We start from the raw sequence: 24,013 nt of genomic DNA on the forward strand, positions 1-24,013 counted from the left end.
CCCAGCAGGAAGCAAGGGATCCCAGATGGTAATACAAATCCATATAGAAAACAGATAGTATCAGTAAGGGAATTATGTAATCATACAAGACAGTATGCATGCAGATTTTTTTCTTCTTTTAACTGATTTAAAAAGTGATTGCATACAACAGTATATATATATTTGTAGTGTAGGTCTTATAATATATGGAAATGTAACAATAACAGAATAAAGAAGGTAGGGGGACGCCAACACTACTAAAATAAAGATATGACACCTCATGTTAACTTGAACTCACAGTAATAAAGACAACCAGAAATTGTAAATAAGAAATTTAATATAGCAAGCCCTAGAAATATATTTTATCTTTCACGTTCTTAAAAGGCATAATATTTTACAGATGAATAATGTAAGAATGAGACGGCACTCAAACACCAGGTGTGCAAGCTTTATTAGAGGAGTAAGACCTGCCGGGGCACTTCTCCGAAATAAGGGCACCAGTACAAGCTAGGGGGACGAATTTATAGGGTAAAGGGAGAATTTCGAGTATGTGGGCGTTGAATCAAAAGTCCTGTTATGTCTGGAATGCTTCTCCTAGGGGTGGCTTGCCAGCTTCTTGGAATTCCTCTGCCTCAGGGGCGATAGTCCAGTAAGGGTGAGGTCTGACAGATAAGCGGAACATCAAGAGGGCAGTTTGGAATTCACATATTCATCATTTCTCAACTCTGTGGTTATATATAAAAGAAAAGCAGTTATTAATTTTATAATATATGGTGAGGGGTGACGAGGAGAAAGAGGAGAATAATTGAAAAATTATTATTTCTTCTGGAGAGAACTCAAGAACAGAACCTTGCCAAGCCAAGTCCCCCATCCAATTAAGGAGGTTATCAATTTCCATGCTGTGAGGTCTGAACCAGGCGATGTCTTCGAACACCTGAGTGAGGAAGTAAAAAAATCTTGTGAGGTAATAATTGTGAGTAGCTTGCTGCGAGTGCCGAGTAGACGGAGTGACATGGTGATACATGGTCTCCTGGATGAGCCTCATGAGACGTGCTGGTCTGGTTCCTCTCAAATGGAAGGACATGTGGAGATTTTTAGAGACAGGGAACCTGTTGGTGTAAGTTTTTAGAAGGACTGAATATGTGTGGTTAAAAGAAAGGGGGTTTGGAGAACATTCAGGAGGGAACTTCTTGGGCTGAGGGGTGGCTTCTTCCTGCTGTCATCCCTACCTATTTGATATTTCCTTCATGAAGTTCTCCTTGGGGTATTGGGGAATAGGAGTATAGGAGCATTTGATTGTAGGTAATCCTAGAGATTTCTCTCATCTGGGCCTGTAGGAACTTGATAAAGAAGGAGACAAGTATTAAAATTAGGCACAGAATTAGGATTGGTCCTATAATTGGTTCTAGCATGGAGAACAAGGGTTTTTTCCACCACTGTTTGGAGTAGGGGTCAGTACCAGCCTGACCACTACAGATTCGTTCCTGAAGTTTTCGGAGAGAGTTGATATTTTCCTCGACCAAGTCAGATTCGTTGATGTAATAGCAACACTGTTCCTGTAAAAAGAGACAAGTACTGTGTTAGGAGGTCTAAAGCCCTTTGGTTTTATAGGGTGACTTGAGCTAAAGAGGTCAGTTGTCTCTGGAGGGAGGCTAGAGAGATAGCTGAATTATCAAGGGCCTGTTCCAGGTCTGCCTTCAGTTGGTTAGTAGTCTATATACTATGGCCTAAGCCAGCCCCGCCTATCCCTATAGCCATTATAGAGGTGGCAAGGGTAAGGACAAGGAAGACCAGGAGGAAGGCAGCCCATTTATTCCTGCTTGTTCTCAGCTGGTTTGAAAATTCTTCCTCTCTATCATATGTTAGTTGTGCTGCAACTATTACCAGGACACAAGGGAGGGGAGAAGAGGTGTTTAAGGTTTTTAGAATGGTTCCATTGCACCAGAAATGAGTTTCATTAGGGCTGCTTAGAGAAGTTTTGATTGGGATAGTCTTATTACATAACGAGGTAGGCCGATTGGTGTAGCAAATCGAGAGGGTTGAGGTGGGGTCTTCTTGGAAGAGAGGAACTCCAGAAAGAGAAAAAGGGTCTGGATTTTTGGTGATGTTGAGTGGATAGGTTAAAGGAACCACAGTGGTGGGAGGCTTATTAAAGAAGGCAGAGAAAGCAGTGAGAAATGTTATATACAGAAGTGACGTTGAGAACTAGGATGCCCTGTTTGATGCGTCCTATCCATGAAAAAGGTTCAGAGTAGAGATTAGATGCTTGAGTTTTAAGTTCATCTTCATAGGTAAGGATACAATTGGTTAATTCTTTGAGAACCTTGGAGGGGGATTTTTCCCTTACCCAATTTTTTGTTTTTTTAAATAAATTTTTATTAATGGTAATGGGATGACATTAATAAATCAGGGTACATATATTCCAAGAAAACATGTCTAGGTTATTTTGTCATTAAATTATGTTGCATACCCCTCGCCCAAAGTCAGATTGTCCTCCGCCACCCTCTATCTAGTTCTCTGTGCCCCTCCCCCTCCCCCTAACTTTCTCCCTCCCTCCCTCCCATGTCCTCCCTCCCCCTACCCCTGGTAACCACCACACTCTTGTCCATGTCTCTTAGTCTTGTTTTTATGTTCCACCAATGTATGGAATCATGTAGGTCTTGTTTTTTTCTGATTTACTTATTTCACTCCGTCTAATGTTATCAAGTTCCCACCATTTTGCTGTAAATGATCTGATGTCATCATTTCTTATGGCTGAGTAGTATTCCAAAGTGTATATATGCCACATCTTCTTTATCCAGTCTTCTATTAAAGGGCTTTTTCGTTGTTTCCATGTCTTGGCCACTGTGAACAGTGCTGCAATGAACATGGGGCTACATGTGCCTTCACGTATCAATGTTTCTGAGGTTTTGGGGTATATACCCAGTAGAGGGATTGCTGGGTCATAAGGTAGTTCTATTTGCAGTTTCTTGAGGAACCACCATACTTTCCGCCATAATGGTTGTACTACTTTACAGTCCCACCAACAGTGAATGAGGGTTCCTTTTTCTCCACAGCCTCTCCAACATTTGCTATTACCCGTCTTGTTGATAATAGCTAATCGAACAGGGGTGAGGTGGTATCTCATTGTAGTTTTGATTTGCATTTCTCTAATAACTAATGAAGCTGAGCATCTTTTCATATATCTGTTGGCCATTTGTATCTCTTCCTGGGAGAAGTGTCTGTCCATGTCCTCTTCCCATTTTTTTATTGGATTGTTTGTTTGTTTGTTGTTGAGTTTTATGAGTTCTTTGTAAATTTTGGATATTAGGCCCTTATCTGAGCTGTTGTTTGAAAATATCATTTCCAATTTAGTTGGCTATCTGTTTATTTTTATATCAGTTTCTCTTGTTGAGCAAAAACTTTTTATTCTGATGTAGTCCCATTCATTTATCTTTGCTTTCACTTCTCTTGCCATTGGAGTCAAGTTCATAAAATGTTCTTTAAAACCCAGGTCCATGATTTTAGTACCTATGTCTTCTTCTATGTACTTTATTGTTTCAGGTCTTATATTTAGGTCTTTGATCCATTTTGAATTAATTTTAGTACACGGGGACAGGCTGTAGTCGAGTTTCATTCTTTTGCATGTGGCTTTCCAGTTTTCCCAACACTATTTGTTGAAGAGGCTCTCTTTTCTCCATTGTGTGTTGTTGGCCCCTTTATCAAAGATTATTTGACCATATATATGTGGTTTTATTTCTGGGCTTTCTATTCTGTTCCATTGGTCTGAGTGTCTATTTTTCTGCCAATATCATGCTGTTTTGATTATTGTGGCCCTATAATATAGTTTAAAGTCAGGTATTGTAATGCCCCCAGTTTCATTCTTTTTCCTTAGGATTGTTTTGGCTATTCGGGGTTTTTTATAGTTCCATATAAATCTGATGATTTTTTGTTCCATTTCTTTAAAAAATGTCATAGGAATTTTGATGGGAATTGCATTAAATTTGTATATTGCTTTGGGTAATATGGCCATTTTAATTATATTTATTCTTCCTATCCAAGAACAAGGAATATTTTTCCATCTCATTGTATCTTTTTCGATTTCCCTTAACAATGCTTTGTAATTTTCATTATATAGGTCCTTTACATTCTTTGTTATGTTTATTCCTAGGTATTTTATTTTTTTTGTTGCAATCGTGAAGGGGATTATTTTTTTGAGTTCGTTTTCTAATATTTCATTGTTGGCATATAGAAAGGCTATGGACTTTTGTATGTTAATTTTGTATCCTGCGACCTTATTGTATTGGTTTATTGTTTCTAATAATCTTTTCGTGGAGTCCTTCGGGTTTTCGATGTATAGGATCATATCATCAGCAAAAAGTGATAGCTTTACTTCTTCTTTTCCGATATGGATGCCTTTTATTTCTTTGTCTTGTCTGATTGCTCTGGCCAGAACTTCTAGCACCACGTTGAATAAGAGTGGAGAGAGTGGACAACCCTGTCTTATTCCTGATTTAAGGTAGAAAGTCCTCAGTTTTATGCCGTTTAATAGGATGTTGGCTGATGGTTTATCATATATGGCCTTTATCATGTTGAGATATTTTCCTTCTATACCCATTTTGTTGAGAGTCTTAAACATAAAATTGTGTTGTATTTTATCAAAAGCCTTTTCTGCATCTATTGATAAGATCATGTGGTTTTTGTTCTTTGTTTTGTTGATATGGTGTATTACGTTAACCGTTTTGCGTATGTTGAACCATCCTTGAGATTCTGGGATGAATCCCACTTGATCATGATGTATTATTTTTTTAATATGTTGTTGTATTCCGTTTGCCAGTATTTTGTTTAGTATTTTAGCATCTGTATTCATTAGAGATATTGGTCTGTAGTTTTCTTTCTTTGTGCCATTCTTGCCAGGTTTTGGTATGAGAGTTATGTTGGCCTCATAAAATGTGTTTGGAAGTATTGCTTCTTCTTCAATTTTTTGGAAGACTTTGAGTAGAATAGGAACCAAGTCTTCTTTGAATGTTTGATAGAATTCACTAGTATAACCGTCTGGGCCTGGACTTTTATATTTGGGGAGGTTTTTAATAGTTTTTTCTATTTCCTCCCTGCTGATTGGTCTGTTTAGGCTTTCTACTTCTTCATGACTCAGTCTCGGAAGGTTGTATTGTTCTAGGAATTTATCCATTTCTTCTAGATTGTTGTATTTGGTGGCATATAATTTTTCATAGTATTCTACAATAATTCTCTGTATATCTATGATGTCTGTGGTGATCTCTCCTCTTTCATTTTGGATTTTATTTATTTGAGTCCTGTGCCTTTTTACCTTGGTGAGTCTTGCCAAGCGTTTGTCAATTTTATTGATCTTTTCAAAGAACCAGCTCCTTGTTTTATTCATTTTTTCTATAGTTTTTCTGTTCTCTATTTCATTTATTTCTGCTCTGATTTTTATTATCTCCTTTCTTCGGCTGGTTTTGGGTTGTCTTTGTTCTTCTTTTTCTAGTTCCGTAAGGTGTGAAGTTAAGTGGTTTACTTTGGCTCTCTCTTGTTTGTTCATATAGGCCTGAAGTGATATGAACTTTCCTCTTATTACTGCTTTTGTTGCATCCCAGAGATTCTGATATGTCGTATTTTCATTTTCATTTGTTTGTATATATCTTTTGATCTCTGCACTTATTTCTTCTTTGACCCATTCATTTTTTAGAAGTATGTTGTTTAGTTTCCACATTTTTGTGGGTTTTTCCCCCTCTTTTTTGCAGTTGAATTCTAGTTTCAAGGCTTTATGATCAGAAAATATGCTTGGTACAATTTCAATTTTTCTAAATTTGCTGATATTGTCTTTGTGGCCCAACATATGGTCAATTCTTGAGAATGTTCCATGTACACTAGAGAAAAATGTATACTCTGTCGCTTTGGGATGAAGTGTCCTGTAGATTTCTATCATATCCAGGTGTTCTAGTATTTCGTTTAAGGCCACTATATCTTTATTGATTCTCTGTTTGGATGACCGATCTAGAGCCGTCAGCAGTGTATTGAGGTCTCCAAGTATGATTGTATTTTTGTTAGTTTTTGTTTTAAGGTCAATAAGTAGCTGTCTTATATATTTTGGTGCTCCTTGGTTTGGTGCATATATATTAGGGATTGTTATGTCTTCTTGATTCAACTTCCCCTTAATCATTATGAAATGACCATTTTTGTCTCTGAGTACTTTTTCTGTCTTGTAGTCAGCATTATTAGATATGAGTATTGCTACCCCTGCTTTTTTTGGGGTGTTGTTTGCTTGGAGTATTGTTTTCCAGCCTTTCACTTTGAATTTGTTTTTATCCTTGTTGCATAGATGTGTTTTTTGTAGGCAGCATATAGTTGGATTTTCTTTTTTAATCCATTCTGCTACTCTGTGTCTTTTTATTGGTAAGTTTAATCCATTTACATTTAGTGTAATTATTGACACTTGTGGGTTCCCTACTGCCATTTTATAAATTGCTTTCTGTTAGTTTTGTATCTTGTTTGATTCTTCTCTTTTGTTTTTCTATCATTTGTTTTTGTTTGTGTTCCATACATCTTTCCTCTGTTGCTACCTTTTTTAAGTCAAGTGATTTTGTGGTGGTTTTTTCAAGGGTGGTTACCATTAAGTAATGAAAAGGGTACCTACCATAATCATTGTAGTACCCTATCTTATGAGTATTTCTGCACTTCATCGTCCTTTGCTACTGTTAATCTCCATCCTCTCCCCCCTTTTTTTCCTTTGTTTTCACAGTTTAAGTTTGGTTTTATTGTGTTCTTGGTGGAGCTGTTACTTGTGGTGTTGTTTTCTTTTGTTCTTTGAATCTGGTTAGAAAACCCCCTTTAGTATTTCCTGGAGTGGGGGTTTTCTGCTGATAAATTCTCTCATCTTTTCTGTATTTGTGAATGTTTTTATATCTCCTTCGTACTTGAAGGATAGCTTTGATGGGTATAGTATTCTTGGCTGAAAGTTCCTCTCTTTCAGGGCTTTAAATATTGGGGTCCACTCTCTTCTAGCTTGTAGAGTTTCTGCTGAGAAATCTGATGATAATCTAATAGGCCTTCCTTTAAATGTTGTACTCTTCTTTTCCCTGGCTGCCTTGAGAATTTTTTCTTTGTCATTGGTTTGTGTCATCTTTATTATGATGTGCCTTGGAGTGGGTTTGTTGGGGTTAAGAAAACTCGGTGTTCTGTTTGCTTCTTGAATTTGAGGCTTTAGTTCTTTCCACAGGCTTGGGAAGTTCTCGTCTATTATTTGTTTGAGTATATTCTCCATTCCATTTTCTTTCTCTTCTCCCTCTGATATACCTATTATTCTTATGTTATTCTTTCTGATGGAGTCAGACAATTCCTGTAGGGCTTTCTCGTTTTTTATTATTTTTGAGTCTCTTTCTTCTTCTCTCTGTTGTGCCTCAAGTTGTTTGTCTTCTATTTCACTAATCGTATCCTCAATCTGGGCTGTTCTGTTAGCTAAGCTTGTTACCTCGTTTTTCAGCTCGTGAATTGAGTTTTTCATTTCTGTTTGATTTGTTTTAATAGTTTCAATTTCCTTGGTAATATATTCTTTGTGTTCATTGAGTTGTTTTCTGATCTCCCTATATTGTCTTTCTGTGTTTTCTTGTATATCTCTGAGTATTTTTAAGATTTCTATTTTAAATTCTCTGTCATTTAGCTCCAAGGCTTCCAATATGTTAAGTCTTTTCTCCATAGATTTTTCCACATCTATTTGTGTTACCTCTCTTTCTTTTGTATCCATAATATTCGATTTCCTCTTTCTTATTGGCATCTGAGGGTGGTCTTGTTGATAGCACTAATTAGAATTAATAAAGAGTAAAAAGTAAAAAAAAAAAAAAGGTAAAACACCCCACAAAAAAAAAACAGTAATAATTTATTATTTCCCCCTTTTTTCTTTTTGCTCTTTCCCTCCTCTCCCCTCCTCAGGGAAATATCGTGATGACCTGTGAATTATATTATGCTAAATGGAACAAAAACTGCCTATAATGGAGGGCCTGATTTGGGGTGAAGAGTTCAAGGGGCAAAAAAAGGGAGTAGGGACCTACTAAATGCAAAAAAAAAAAAAAAAAAAAGGAAGAAAATCTTAGACAAGCATAAGATGATTTGCTTGTAAGTGATGGTCGACTAAGAGATATAATGAGAGGGATAAGAGGGAATCAGAAAAAAGGAGGAAAAAAAGAATAATAAAGAAGAAAAATATAAAAATAATAAGTAAAAATCTGTTGTATTATGTGGAGCGAAGACTAAATACAATGGAGACCTTGGTTTGGGAGGAATGCTAGTGAGTTAAAAAGCAACGTAAAAAGTACCCAAAATGCCACAAAAATAAACAAACAAGAAAAAAACAAAAACAAAAGCGAAAAAGAAAAATAAAGCCAAAAAAAAGACCTTGAGTCCCAAATTAACTAATTTGTTCGTGATTGAGGATTAAATGGGAGGAAAGTAAAACGAGAAAAGAAAAAACGAATAGAAAGGAAAAAATAAGAAAAAGAGAAAAACGAAGGAAGGAAAAAAAAAGGAAGAGAAAAAAACAAAATAAAGCAAAACAAAGAAAAAAAAAACAAAAGAGGAGAGAGTGAGAGTTAAGTGTTTTGGAGTATAACCTTAAAGGAGGGTGAGGATGAAGAAGAGAAATAAAATGTAACACTCATGGGTAGTGTAGTTCAAGAAAAGGGAAGCATAAGATGGGCAGAGAATAGAAGGACCGAGGTGGAGGAAATAGAAATAATAATAATAAAGGCAATAAGATAGAAGAAACAAACAACAACAACAAAAAAATTAGTGGAACAAGTTGTAAAGTCTGTGGATTTTTCTTGATTTTGAGAGGTTAACTTCTTCCTTTTTCTTTTCTCTCCCTCTTACTGGTCGGTGGCTCTGTATCCCAGGCTCTGCCCCTGTGTCACACTTAGGTAGGGATTTGCAGTTGATGGGATTCTATGGCAATGTCATATAATTGGCTTTAGTCTTGCTGGTAGTCAAGGCTTGTTGGCGTTTGCAGGGTCCAACAATGAGAGAGTTTGCTTTCCTGGAGTCTCTCTCCTAGTCCCCCCTTCCTGAATTAGCAGCCTGGTGATCCAGCTATAAGGCTGCAACTGCTTCTGCCTGGGGAGTAAGAGGCTCAAAGAGCTGGGAAATCCCCACTCTATCCCCACTCAGCGCAAGGCTTTGGGAAGGGCTCTGGCAGTCAGAGCCTCCAGTGTAATCAGGCGGGGGTGGGAGTCAATTGTTGTCAAGGTGACTGTTTAGCGCCTAGCATTCAGTTGGACCTCTCAACCCAGGCTTTCCACACTTTGTAGCCTGTTTTGGCTGGGAAGAAGAGGCACTAGTTTCTGCTTGCAACTAGTGTAGTATAGATCTTATTATCTGCCAAGTCCCTCTTGTTAGTGTTTATCCCTGAATATGGAGGCTCTATCAATCAGAAGTTGCCCCCACCCCTTTAGCGAGAGGCACTAAAAAATATCACGCCTCTTGTCTTGGATCGCTGAACTGAGAGAGATCTTATCAATTAGAACCCGTGGGTGCGCAGATTTCATGGGTTAAGCTAATTTCAGTGATTGGGTCCGCAGCTGTGCTCCCGAAGGTATTTCAGGCTGCCTGAGCTCCCCTCCCCCAACGCTTGATTGTTAGCTTGAATGGCTGGGTGAGGTGCCCCGCCCACGGAGAGAATCTCCCAAGTAGGGAAGACCACCCTGGCGCCTCTCCCGCTCGCCCTGCTGCTGGCGGCTGGGGCGCACTGGGCGCAGGATAATGGGGCACCCTGGGTGTGCGGGCCAGTAGGGCGCTCTGGGCTCGTGGGATGCCCAGGGCACGCGCGCGAATGGGGTGCTCCGGGCACCTGTGGCTGGGGACTCTCCCTCGCAGTGCGTGGGCCGCTGGGAACGTTAGCGGTGCTCGCTTTGTAACCAGACCGGGCGCGCGCCAGCGGCTGCTCGCCGCTCCCGAGTGTGGGCTGACTCACCACAGGCGCACTCCCTCTGTGGCTTGAATGATCGTCCCTGTGGTAGCTTCCTCTACACCCTCGTTTCTCAGATTCAAGTGATAACAGTCCTTTCGCTTTCAGTTTGTGTGGAACTCTGGAATGCTCCGAGGATAAATTTTTCTGTTTCTAGTTGATAAATTTGTTGTGATTTTGGGGAGATTTGTCGAACGCGCTGCTCACGGCACCATTTCCATGACGTCACTCTCCCTTACCCAATTTTTTAAATATATTTTGAGTTTTCTGTCTGGAAGACAAAAGTTTGATGAATAGAGATACACTAAATATGGTTTTTTCCACTTATTATCCCAGGGATCCCAGATATCAAAAATCCAAGGGTTAGAGGAGGTGGTTAACTGAAGAAAAGAGACAATCTTTAAAGAACTGACCATCAGTGCACTTATCTTTGCACTGGGTTTAGTTTGGAGATCAGGAATGCAGAGATAAGGAGGGTTGCATAGCGGAGAGTGAAAGTTCTTTCATGGTAAAGTTAGAGATATTTTTTCCTAGTACCCCTGGAGAGAGTAGTTAGCTTGAGCTAAAAGAAATGTTTCATGTCCATTTGTAGGCTCTTCTTTAGCCAAGAAGATCCAGTGATCTTGTTCCCTTACTATGTGAAGGGTAAAAAGACTGAGAAGTGTTAAAAGCTGAATGCTATTTATTTTCCTAGTTCTTCAGGGATATGGCAGAGCTTTAGGATTAGGGGACCTGTAGGGGTTGAAAGATAGGATTTAGGAGGTTTGCTGATACAGGATTTCAGATTTTTTTTTTGTCTCACAAGGGCAGGTTTCAGGGTTGGTATGTAGGGTTAGGTAGATTTTTCCAATTTTCTGATTGGCGAAGGTCTGCATGTGATTATATAAGAAACTAGTGAACAAACATAAGAGGCAAGGTCCAAAAGTTACAAAAATAAATAGGAGAGTGAGTGGACCAATCAAAGGCAATAGTCAAGACACCCAGTTTGTGTGAAACCACTGATTCCATGTTTACGAATTTGCTGGGCTTCAGAAAGAGACAGAGAGACAGAGAGAGAGAGAGAAGGAATAAGACAGGGAAGTGGCCAGTTCCCCTGCCCTTAGACCTACTTTTATAGAAATTTTTAAAGCAACAAGAAGAGGAACTACCTGTATAGCTTGTTTGGTCCTTAGATTGTGTACTAGGTGGTATACTAGGAATTGAAAGAGGCTCATGGGTTGGGATTAGGTTGATATTTGGGGTGAGATGGACTAGAGTACAGGTTTCTGTCTAATTAGTAGGGAGACACATATAGGTGTTGGTCTCACATGATTAGAAAGCCCCTGATTGGGTGAGGCAGGCTTAGAGGTGAATAGAGAATAAAAGGACAAGGCGTTGGTATTGTTTCTCTGTTTCTGAGCTCCAGATGGTCAGGGTGTAGGAAAGAGCCACCCTTAGCAGCAGTGGGAGTTGTCAGGATTATGGTGTGTGGACCTGTCCACGTGAAAGTCAGTCCTTGGGTGATGTAAGCTGGAAGCGCCTCTTGGACAGTCTTTGGACAGTTCTCTGAGTGACCTGTAAATTCTGCAAGTGCTTAAAGAAAGGGTGGTTACATTTCTACACTTTGGAGTTAGAGTTTAAGTCCTAGTGACCACTGCTTCTAACTGTGATTAGCAGCAGGTCCCAGCCTACAACAGGCATGGGGCATTGAGACAAGAGGAATAAAGAAGATACTATACATTAAATAAAGCAATAAAATCAGACTGTCAATACCTACAGTAGAGATCTTTGAGGCATAAATAAAACTCAAATATTCAAGCAAGGCATAGTAGATGGCCCTTGTGTTCACAAGGAATGAGATCAGTTTATCTGCTACTTGGAAAAAATACCTTAGGCTCGTGAACAATGTCCTTGGGTTTTCAGTGGCAATTCCCAGCATGCTGGGCAAGGTCAGGTCACAGGTAGTGGGAGCAGGGCTAGAAGAGAGTGAACCCTCCCTCCATGGAGCAAGGGGGCAGCTTACCTTCTCGTGTCCCTCTTTCCACAGCATAGATGTGTCAACTGGTGGGGCTGGGAAGCCTCACAGGCTTCACTTCAGTGACCTTTTTTTCTACTTTGGAGCAGGGCTCTGAAGGAATTCTATGAAGCCCTTTAGGGTGCTGGAGCCTTTAAGAGCATATGCCAAAAGCTGGTATTTCCTGACTTGTTTTGGGCCTTAGTTGCCTTTTCTGTTACTTCCTTGGTCATTATAGACCTTAACAGCCATGCTCAGAAGATCTCACTGAGGGACTTGACTAAGAGAGAAAAATTGGGAATCCAGTATTTAAAGAAGCATATTAGACTGAAGAGAGAAAGGATTTCATATGTGGTGGTAAGTGGTTGGAGACTGTGGATGGTCTGAAGTCGATCTAGGTTGAGACTTCAGGTGGTGGGGGTTAAGGTGATGCCTAAATAGAGTGGGACTGAGAATGAAGTTGAGTCTTAGCAGAGAAGACATGATATCCCTTCATGGTGAGGAAGTTAAGAAGGGTGACAGTGTGTCTCCTTGAGGCAGGCAGGGAGGGGTTGCAGAGGAGTAGGTTATTTACATATTGTAGGAGAGTATTAGTTTTGAGATTGTATGTTGTTAAATCCTGAGCTAGTGCCTGCCCAAACAGTTGTGGGCTGTTTTTGATCCCCTGGTGTAAGACAGTCCATGTAAGTTGCTGGGCTGCATTAGTGTCTGGGTCAGTTTAAATAAAGGTAAATGCAAACAGAAAGTAAGAGTCAGGGTGTAGAGCAGGGGTCTCAAACTCAACTCAGCATGTGGGCCGCAGAGCAAGATCACAGCCATTCGGCAGGCTGCACTAGGTCTACAAAAGGCAACTGTTATGCAACACTTTTCTCACTGCAGTTGAAAACAAAAAAAAAATCAGTACAACAAGCACAATCGTACATGCAGTTTACTCAGTGTCACAAAATGACCAGAAACTGTAGTTCGCATCACAACTGCTGTTAACTAAGCTAATATCTAGCTAGGATGCTAGAGAAATGAAAAATACAAGTAGGCCCCTAGGCTTACTTAATTTTATCCAAAATATTTTGAACTTCATGGATTAGTCTGTGGGCCGCACAAAATTGTTCGGCGGGCCGCATGCGGCCCGCGGGCTGCAAGTTTGAGACCCCTGGTTTAGAGGAATGGTAAAGAAGGCATCTTTGAGGTCTAAAACTGTGAAGTAAGTGGTGTTTAAGGGAGTGTGTGACAGTAACCTGTAGAGATTAGGGATTACTGGATGGAGGGGAGCTACTGCCTCATTGACTAGATGTAAGGCTTGTACGAGGTGATAAGCCCCTGAAGATTTTTGAACAGGAAGGATGGGGGTATTGCAGGGAGAGTCCATGGGGATGAACAAGCCTTGATTTAAGAAGTGGATCATTATTGGTTTAAGGCCTTAGAAACAGACACAGTTACACATTAAACAAAGACTTAAATTAAGGAATTTAGATGAGCGTGTTTTACTTGTTTCAATTAAAATTATACTAGAGATATTTTCTGACAGACAAACAGATTACTCACTTACATAGCTCAATAGACAACTCTGTTTTTTTAAGCTTTAAGAGACAGAGTCACCCATCTGTAAGGAAGGAGGAGGGGTTTAAGAGCACAGTGGAGAAGGGAGGGGCTCCTGGCCAGCAGGGGAGGGGAAAGAGAGAGAGTTTGGTATTTGCAAGTGAATGAGAAAGAGAATTTTGCAAAAAGAGGGGAGGGGGCTTTCTGGAGGGAAGAGACTCAAATGGAAGAGATTTGCAGGGAGGGGTCCTGAGAGAGGGGTGCCCCCAGGGGTCAGGCAGGAGGGAGAGAGAATTGGGAGACCGCAAAGAAGGAAAGATTAGGAGCGGAGGTTTTAGGTGAGGTTTGGCCAAAAACGACCTGTGTGTAGAACAAGCAGCACAGAGATTAAGGACAGGAGAGAAAGTGAAAGGAAGCCTGCTCGTAAGGAACTTCAGAAGCCTTTCCTGTTGGGTGGCAAGGATTGTCAAGATTTCTTAGGATATTGTAATTGAGGGTTCCATTCTCGGGCCAGTGGCAATCATTGTCTAATTTATATTAAGGCCAGGCTGTATTACGGAGGAAGATGAGGTTTTTTTGGTTTGAGGTCAGACAGGGCAAGTTTGGTGAGATTTTTGAGGACAACAGCTGAGGGGAGTCTGGCAAGATGGTTTGGATTGGGATGAACCCATAGTAGAGGAGACTGGTGAGAGAAGGGGGTGTCCCTGCCTTCAGTCACAGTTCCGAGAGGAAAAAATCTCCATAGAAAGAGAGTCTCAGACAAGAGGTCATCACCCCAAGGCTGAGATCCTGGGATGTAGGAAAGTGGTCTGGCTAGGCACACCTACACTTTTGTAGAAATCCAGTAGAGGAGTAGAGGCAGACCACTTGTAGATTTGGGGACTGAAGTCAAAACTGTCTGACCAGGAAGGGGTGTTTTTTGGAGAGAAATTTGGAGGACAACCGGGGAAGGGGAGGGAGAAACTCCTTACCTTTCCTGGTCCGGCAGGGTTCAGGACAGGGTCGGTGTGAAGCCAGTAGCTGTGGCCACCATCACAGCTGCCTGGCCTGATAGTTAGCCAGAAGCCACCATTGTGGCCATTCACATGCAGGTTCGCATTTAATTCAGACAGTTGGTAAAGAAACAATGGAGCCAAAAACTGGTGGTCCATCATCTTTAATCCTAGCTTGCACCCAACAGGCAAGTAAAAACACACACTGGGCTCCAAAACCCACTTATTCAGTGCTCACAAAGCTACTGACTTACCCGAGTTTCCTAGAATCAAAGGTTTCTAGCTCACCAGCCTTATTCACCTCTGTTCCCCATCTCCTTCCTTCTCCCTGAGCAAACTGGCTTCTCCCTCAGCACTCCACCATCTTGGCTACTTCTCCTGGCCTCCTCCACATGGCCTTTCTCTGCTCTGCTCTCTAATGCTAAGCTCAGGAACCAAGAGAGCAAGCTCCCATTCTGCCCTCATTTTATAGTGTAGAAATCAAAACCTTTAATCCAATATACAAAATAGGGAAGTCTCTAATACAAAGTCACTTATCTGAGGCATAATGGGATTGTACCACCCCACATCATAAAGGGTGGGAAAGGCTTAGTCCTAAAACCAAGCCCCAGGCTACAAGGATTCTGCCTGCCCACAGCTCACCCCAACACACATTCATATCACCTGAGCGATGGGTCTCCACGTGGGCAGCGCCATCTTTAACAAAGTGAGCATAATATATTTTATCTGCCCAACAGTCAGACTGCTGGTCACTCAACCGCACTCACACAGCCAAACAGAATCAGGGAGTTAGCCCGGACGAGCTACCACTGCCCACTGCTTCCCTGGTTGTAAGTTCAGCCGGCAAGGGGATCGTCCTGGGTTTTGGCACCAGATGTAAGAATGAGACGGCATTCAAACACCAGATGTGCAGGCTTTATTAGAAGAGAAAGACCTGCTGGGGCACTTCTCCAAAAGAAGGACACCAGTACAAGCTAGGGGGATGAATTTATAGGGTAAAGGGAGAATTTCAAGTATGCAGGTGTTGAATCAAAAGTCCTGGTATGTCCGGAATGCTTCTTCTAGGGGTGGCTTGCCAGTTTCTTGGAATCCCCCTGCCTCAGGGGCAAAAGTCCAGTAAGGGTGAGATCTGACAGATAAGTGGAAAATCAAGAGGGCAGTTTGGAATTCACGTATCTATCAAATAATTATCAAAATGTATTATTGGGGATGTTCCATATGTAGATGTAATTAAAAATATGTGTAAAAAATAATAGTGCCTAAAAATGGGTAAGAGGAATAGAGTCATAGGAGTAATAGTTCTGTGTCTTCCTGAAATTAATTTAGCATAAATTTGAGGTGCATTCTTTTTAAAATTTTTATTGAATTTATTGGGGGATGGTATAGGTTAATAAATTTACATGTTTTGGTTAGGCTTAAATTGGCTCCTTTAAATCCACAGCCCTTTTGAAACTCAAATTCCCATCACCAAATTTATCATCCAAGCTCAAAACAGAACATTCTCATTCCTCACTGTGAGATTGTAGTTAATTTACTTGATATTCTCTGTCCTAATGGCTTCCTGGCCTTCACTTTGAAATGTAGTATAAAGTTTACCTCCCCAGGAATGTATGGGAAATCTTACTTTGGGGTGGGACCTGACCATTACAGAAATTTAATTCACAATGGTTTTTTTTTGAAAGCCTAGCCACAGGCTCAGAGATGCCAGGTCTCAGCTGTTCCTGGGAGATTTCTGACCTCTTGGCTATCTTCAACATTTACCAAGGACACCAGAAAGAAAAAGAGCTCTTGTTTCTGCGGCAGAATTTCCCTCCTCCTGCTCATTATCAAGTCATTGACCAAGGTCATAAACCCTGATATGCTAATCTGAGCATGTCCAGGTGCAAGCAACCCCATGCCATCAAGTGCTTGCAGTGATCCCTATATCTGATACTCTCTCCCACAGCTCAGTGCTGACAGCCTTTGCTGGTTCAGTCCACTTGCACCCAGGCACTTTCAAAATAAATTTTCCTTTTGGAACACAGTAGCCTCGTTGTTGGAATCCATGGGAGTCTGAAAGACCAGAGTAACAGGCTTTATTAAAAGGAAGAAAGGGCCCTGGCCGGTTGGCTCAGCGGTAGAGCATCGGCCTAGCGTGCGGAGGACCCGGGTTCGATTCCCGGCCAGGGCACATAGGAGAAGCGCCCATTTGCTTCTCCACCCCTCCGCCGCGCCTTCCTCTCTGTCTCTCTCTTCCCCTCCCGCAGCCAAGGCTCCATTGGAGCAAAGATGGCCCGGGCGCTGGGGATGGCTCTGTGGCCTCTGCCCCAGGTGCTAGAGTGGCTCTGGTTGCAACATGGCGACACCCAGGAGGGTCGCAACATGGCGACACCCGGGATGGGCAGAGCATCGCCCCCTGGTAGGCAGAGCATCGCCCCCTGGTGGGCGTGCCGGGTGGATCCCGGTCGGGCGCATGTGGGAGTCTGTCTGACTGTCTCTCCCTGTTTCCAGCTTCAGAAAAATGCAAAAAAAAAAAAAAAAAAGGAAGAAAGGAACCCTGCCAGGAACTACTCCCAGGGAGAAGAGCACCGGTTACAGACTAGGGGTGAGTTATACAGTGTTTGGGAGAGCCTGAGGGGATACTGAGGCAAAAGTTCTGGTATGTCCAGAATGCTCCTCCTTAGGGGGCTTGTCAGCTTTTTGGAATTCCTCTGGCTCAGGGGTGATAGTACAGTAAGGGTGAGGTCTGACAGATAAGCGGAATATCAAGAGGGCAGTTGGAATACACATATCTATCATTTCTCAGCTCTGTGGTTACATATAAAAGAAAGCCAGTTATTAATTTTATAATATATGATGAGGAGTGATGAGGAGAAAGAGGAAAAAAAATTGAAAAATTATAGCTTCTTCTGGAGAGAACTCAAGAGGGGAACCTTGCCAAGCCAAGTTCCTCATCCAGTTAAGGAGGTCATCAATTTCCATGCTGAACCAGGCAATGTCTTCAAACACCTGAGTGAGGGGTAAAATAATTTTTTGAGGTAATAATTGTTAGTTGCTTGCTGCGAGTGCTGATTGAATAGGGTGACATAGTTATACATGGTTTCCTGGACGAGTCTCATGAGACTTGCTGGTCTGATTCCTCTTGAGTGGGAGGACATTTGGAGATTTCCCTGGAGACAGGAAACCTGTTGGTGCAAGTTTTTATCAATAGAAGGACTGAATATATGTGGTTTAAAAGGAAGGGGGTTTGGAGAACATTCAGGAGGGAACTTCTTGGGCTGAGGGGTGGCTTCTTCCTGCTGTCATCTCTACCTATCTGATATTTCCCTTGTGAAGTTCTCCTTGGGGTATTGTGGAATAGGAGCATAGGAGCATTTGATTGTAGGTAATCCTAGAGATTTCTCTCATCCAGGCCTATAGGAACTTGATAAAGAAGGAGACAAGTATTTGGAGATCAGGAATGCAGAGATAAGGAGGGTTATATAGCAGGGTGAAAGTTCTTTTATGGTAAAGTTAGAGATATTCTTTCCTGGAAGCTCTGGAGAGAGCAGTTAGTTTGAGCTAAAAGAAATGTTTTATGTTTGTTTGTAGGCTCTTCTTCAGCCAAGAAGACCCAGTGATCTTGTCCCCTTACTATGTGAAGGGTAAAAAGACTGAGAAGTGTTAAAAGGTGAATGCTATTTATTCACCTAGTTCTTCAGGGATACGGGAGAGCTTTAGGGTTAGGGGACCTATAGGGGTTGAAAGATAGGATTTAGGAGGTTTGCTGATATAGGGTTTCAGATTTTTCTATTTCACAAAGGCGGGTTTCAGTGAGGGTTGGTGTCTAGGGTTAGGTAGATTTTTTCAGTTTTCTGATTGGAGCAGGTCTGCATGCAGTTCTGTAAGAAACTAGTGAACAAATGTAAGAGTCAGGGTTTAAAAGTTGGAAAAATAAATAGGAGATTGAGTGTACTAATGAAAAGCACCCAGTTTGTGTGAAACCACTGATTCCATGTTTACAAATTTGCTGGGCTTGAGAGAGAGAGAGAGAGAGAGAGAGAGAGAGAGAGAGAAGGAATAAGAGAGTAGGAAAGTGGCCAGTCCCCTTGCCCATGACCTACTTTTGTAGAAATTTCTAAAGCAACAAGAAGAGAAATTATCTGTATAGCTCGTTTGGTCCTTAGATTGATGGGTAGTGTACTAGGAATTGAAAGAGGCTCATGTGGTGGGATTAGGTTGATATTTGGGGTGAGATAGATTAGGGTACAGGTTTCTGTCCAATTAGTAAGAAGACACATATAGGTGTTGGTCCCATATGAGTAGAAAACCCCTGATTGGGTGAGGCAGGCTGAGAGGTGAATAGAAAATAGAAGGACAGGAGGTCGGTTTTGTTTCTCTGTTTCTGAGCTCCAGATTGTCAGGGTAAAGGAAAGAGCCACCTTTAGCAGCAGTGGGAGTTGTCAGGATCATGGTGTGTAGACCTGTCCATGTGAAAGTCAGTCCTTGGGTGATGTAGTGCTGGAAGCGTCCCTTGGACAGTCCTTGAACAGTTTGCTGAGTAACCTGTAAATCCTGCAAGTACTTAGGGAAAAGGTGGTTACATTTCTACACTTTGGAATTAAGGGTTTAAGTCCTAGTGACCATTGCTTCTAGCTGGAATTAACAGCAGGTCTCAGCCTATAATAGGCATGGGGCATTGAGACAAGAGGAATAAAGAAGATACTATACATTAAATAAAGTAACAAACTCAGACTGTCAATACCCACAGTAGAGATCTTCGAGGGATAAATAAAACTTAAATATTCAGGCAAGGCATAGTAGATGGCTCTTGTGTTTACAAGAAATGAGATCAGTTTATCTGCTACTTGGAAGGAATACCTTAGGTTTGTTAATGATATCCTTGGGCCTTCAGTGGCAATTCCCAGTAATCTGGGTCAGGTCAGGTCACAGGTAGCTGGAGCAGGGCTAGGAGAGACTGAACCCTCCCTCCATGGAGCAAGGGGGCAGCTTACCTTCTCATGTCCCTCTTTCCACAGCACAGGTGTGTCCCTTGATGGGTCTGGGAAGCCTGGCAGGCTTCAGTTCAATGACCTTTCTTTCCACTCTGGAGCAGGGCCCTGATAGAATCCTATGAAGCCCTTTAGAGCGCTGCAGCCTTTAAGAGTGTATGCCAAAAACTGGTATTTCCCGACCTCTTTTGGGCCTTATTTGTCTTTTCTGTTGCTTCCTTGGCCATTATAGACCTTAAAAGCCATGCTCAGAAGATCTCACTGAGGGGCTTGACTAAGAGAAAAAAATTGGGAATCCAGTGTTTAAAGAAGCCTATTAGACCAAGGAAAGACAGGATTTGATTTGTGGTGATAGTTGGTTGGAGGCTGCGGAGAGTCTGAGGTCGATCTAGGGTGAGACTTCAGGTGGTGGGAGTTAAGGCGATGCTTAGATAGACTACAGACTGAGAATGAAGTTGAACCTTAGCAGAGAAGACACGATATCCCTTCATGGTGAGGAAACTAAGAATGGTAGCAGTGTGTCTCCTTGAGGCAGGCAGGGAGGGGTTGCAGAGGAGTAAGTTATTTACATATGTAAGAGAGTACTAGTTTTGAGATTGCATGCTGCTAAATCCTGAGCTAGTGCCTGCCCAAATTGGTGTGAGCTGTTTTTGATCCCCTGGGGTAAGATAGTCCACATAAATTGCTGGGCTGCATTAGTGGTGTCCCAAGAGAGGGTGCCTTTAGGGGTCAGGCAGGAGAGAGAGAGTTGGGAGTCTGCAGAGAAGGAGAGATTAGGAGTGAAGGTTTTAGGTGAGGTTTCTTTGGCCAAAAACAGCCTGTGTGTAGAAAAGAAGGCACAGAAATTAAGGACAGGAGAGAAGAGAGAAGAAATGCCCACACATAAGGAATCTCTGATGCCCTCCTCGTCCGGTGGAAGAAATTGTCAAGATCTCTTAGGATATTTTAATGGTAGTAGAAAGCAACCTGACTAGGTGCCTAGACTTTTAAGAAAGTCTGTAGAAACTAGCCGCTCATAGTAGAAACCTCCCAAACTGTGAACCTCAGAGAGTACAGTGAGTCCCGAAGGTGTAGAAGAGTCCTGAAGGAGTAGAGGAGTCCTGAAGGAGTAGAGGAGTAGTCTCTGAGGCCTGAGATTGGGAGGAGCCCATATTCCGAGGGGAGTCTGGTTGGACGGTTTGGACTGAAGGGAGCCCACAGTGGAGGAGACTGATGAGAAAAGGGGGCATCCTCACCTTCAGTCACAGTTTCAAGAGGAGAATATCTCCATAGAGTCTCAGACAAGAGGTCATCACCCCAAGGCTGAGATCCTGGGACGTAGGTGGAGTGGCCTGGCTAGGCGCGCCTAGACTTTCATAGAAGTCCATAAAGGAGTAGAGGCAGACCACTAGATATGGGGTCCAAAGTCAAAACCATCCAACTAGAAAGGAGTATTTTTAGAGAGAAATTTGGAGGCCAACTGGGGAAGGGGAAGGAGTTGGAGGCCAACTCCTTACTTTCTGGTCCAGCAGGGGTTCAGGACAGGGTTAGACTGCTGGCCAATTGACCTACAATTACACATTCAAACAGAATCAGGGAGTAAGCCCAGGCTGAGCTGCTGCTGCCCATTACTTCCCTGGTTGTAAGTTTGGACAGCAAAGAGGGATCGTCCAGGCAGTTAATACCCTGTCCCGGGTTTCGGCACCAAATGTTGGAATCCATGGGAGTCCAAAAGACCAGAGTAACAGGCTTTATTGAAAGGAAGAAAGGAACCCTGCCAGGCATTTCTCCCAGGGAGAAGAGCGCTGGTTACAAAGTAGGGGTGAGTTATATAGTGTTTGGGAGAGCCTGAGTGGATATTGAGGCAAAAGTTCTGGTATGTCCAGAATGCTCCTCCTTGGGGTACTTTTCAGCTTTTTGGAATTTCTCTGTCTCAGGGGTGATAGTCCAGTAAGGGTGAGGTCTGCCAGATAAGCACAACATCAAGAGGGCAGTTGGAATACACATATCTATCACTCGTGTTTTCACTTCACGGTTTTTGCCTTTCAGTTTCTTGAATTCTAGAACACATCATTTGTAAATTGTATTGTGTGTTCACTACCCAAAGTCAAGTCTGCTTCTGTCATCACTTACCCCCAATACCCTTGTACTTCTCCCTACCCCGCTTTTTCTCTAGTAATCACCAAACAGTTTTCTGTGTCTATGAGCTTTATTTTTTGTGGTTTTGCCTAATACCTTCCCCTTTACCACTCAATCCTCCAAACCCCTCTTCTCTAAGGATCTGGACAGTATTATATTAAGTGAAATAAGCCAGTTAGAGAAACATAAATACCATTTGATTTCACTTACCTGTAGAATCTAATGAACAAAATAACCTAAGAAACAAAATAGAAACAGACTCATAAGTACAGAGAATAGTCAGAGGTATATGCTGAGAAAATATATAGATATATATGAGTTGGCTCTGGAACAACTACTAAGAAAACAACAGATCTTAAAATAGAATCCTTTTACCTTACAACATATAATAAGAGCAAACTAAATTCAAAGCAAGTAAAAGGAAAAAATAATAAATGAAAGTTGTGATATTAATGAAATAGGTAATAGAAAATATCAATGAAAGCAGAAGCTAGTTATTTGAAAAGATCAGCTAACTTGATAAATAAATGGTTATAAGACTTAGAAAGACAAGGTTGTTTTGTAATGGGATAAGAATAGTTCCTAACTCATGAATGGTGCTATGAAAGTATTTGTCAAATGAGCAAAGGTGAACCAGCATGAGAAAGCAGACTTGTTACTGGTGTGAAAATGCTGAAGAGACAATGGTGGCACCAAGTAGGAAGGTTTATCTCAGAGCAACACTCCTCACAGTCCAAAACTTCCCTTCCACGTGCACTGAGATTGCCTTCAGGCTCTGCTCTTTCATGACACTCAATATACAATGACGAACTTTGGACTAAACTAAGAGGACTCTTCAACCAAGGAACACTGAAGAAGCCACACTGAGACTAGTAGGAAAAGCAGAAATGCGGAGAGGGCTGCCCAGATCCCCAGAGCAAACAGCAGGCCAGAGAGACTCACGTGGTGGGAAGTGAGTTTAGCAGAGAGGGGAGGGTCCTGAGCCCCAGGAACAAAGCCCCGGCCTGCAGCCCCAGAGCCTAGAAGAGGTGTACAAAGAGTATTTAGCTGTAAAACAAGTCAGCATACTATTTGTGAGAAAGAGACAGATTTCTTAGACCCAGGATTCTTCTTAAAGGGACTGCACAGAAAACCTCCCTCACAACCACCCACCCGGGGCTCCAGGGGTAGGGAAAAAGGAAAGGACTGAAGCAGTGGGAAGAGAGTGTAATCTAGGAGACACAGGCAGAAACACTTTGAGAGACAGCCACTCTAAACCTGGGCTGAGTCACTTCCCAAATCTGAAGTGAATATTTCCCCTGGAAACAGCAATACCAGCAAAAGGAAGCAGTTACACCAGCCAAAGAAGCTCTCCCATGGCACTCAGAGAAGAGTCACTTAGAGGGACAGAGCTTTAAGAAATACAGTATGGAGTGTTAGGGTCTGAGCTGCAGTGCCCTCACCCACACAGCTGAGGGTTTGCCGGAGGGTGGGTGGCAGGACGCAGAAGTACAGTTCCATCGGCAAGGATTGAAGCTGGCTGGCCACAACTGAGGCCCAGGCATGAGCTCAGGAGGGGATGTGAGAAAGTGGTCAGGCCCAGCTGTGGGCTCGCCTGCAATCCCACCTGTGGGGGAAGGGTGGAAGCCCCGGAAGGGGCAGAGACCTGCCACTGAGCAAGGGCCTCTGGGCGCATAGCCTCATTGGGCCTGTGAAACTGAGGCTTGAAGCCCAATGCGTGGGCTGGCTTCTCCCACAGGGGTTGGGAGAAAGCCCATAGCAGGTGGAATCCCACCACTGAGTGCTGGCATGCAGACCCACCCTCCTGCAGAGCCGAGGCACTGTGAGCTGGCTCCTCCCATGGAAGTGGGGCAAAATTCCAGAAACAGGCGAAGACCCAAAGCTGAGCAAAGGTGCTCACCCCTGCCCTTAGGGCCCAGCCTTGCAGCCCGGGTGCAGTGCAGGCCGAGGCTGCTGAGGCTTGTAGACCCAGCACGTGATCACATCAAAGCCCCTCCCATGGAGGAGAGGTGGAAACTGCAGCTACAGGCTGGCAGCCAGAGTGGGCTGGCGTGGGCAATGCCCATACACAATGCCTTAGGCAGCAGTGGCAGAGGGAGTGATGGGCCTGCAGACAGACCACACCTAGGGAACACAGAGGCCACACCCATTGGACTCCAGTGGCCAAAACCTTCTTATACACAGAAAAAAGGAGAAGGCAGAAAATGCAACCCAAATGAATCAAGAGAAATCCCCAGAAAAGGACCTGAATGAGTCACATATAACCAAATTACCAGATTCAGAGCTTAAAATAACAATTGTTAGGATGCTCAAAGATCTTAGAACAACAATAGATGGTCTATAAGATCACCTAAATAAAGAGATAGCAAATATAAAAAGGACTTTAAAATAATTAAAAAGAATCAGTCAGAAATGACAAATACAATATCAGAAATGAAGACCACAATGGAAGAAATTAAAAGCAGGATGGGTG

At 42.4% G+C, this 24,013-nt stretch overlaps 1 protein-coding gene across 1 annotated transcript in view; it reads right to left on the reverse strand.

The window, feature by feature from the left end:
* The window catches only part of LOC136330942 (guanylate-binding protein 4-like), a 221,631-nt gene that overhangs the window by 105,682 nt on the left and 91,936 nt on the right, over nt 1-24,013 (reverse strand). The window lies entirely within an intron of this gene.

Source organism: Saccopteryx bilineata, chromosome 3, assembly GCF_036850765.1.
Source record: "Saccopteryx bilineata isolate mSacBil1 chromosome 3, mSacBil1_pri_phased_curated, whole genome shotgun sequence".
Taxonomy (NCBI): Eukaryota; Metazoa; Chordata; class Mammalia; order Chiroptera; family Emballonuridae; genus Saccopteryx; species Saccopteryx bilineata.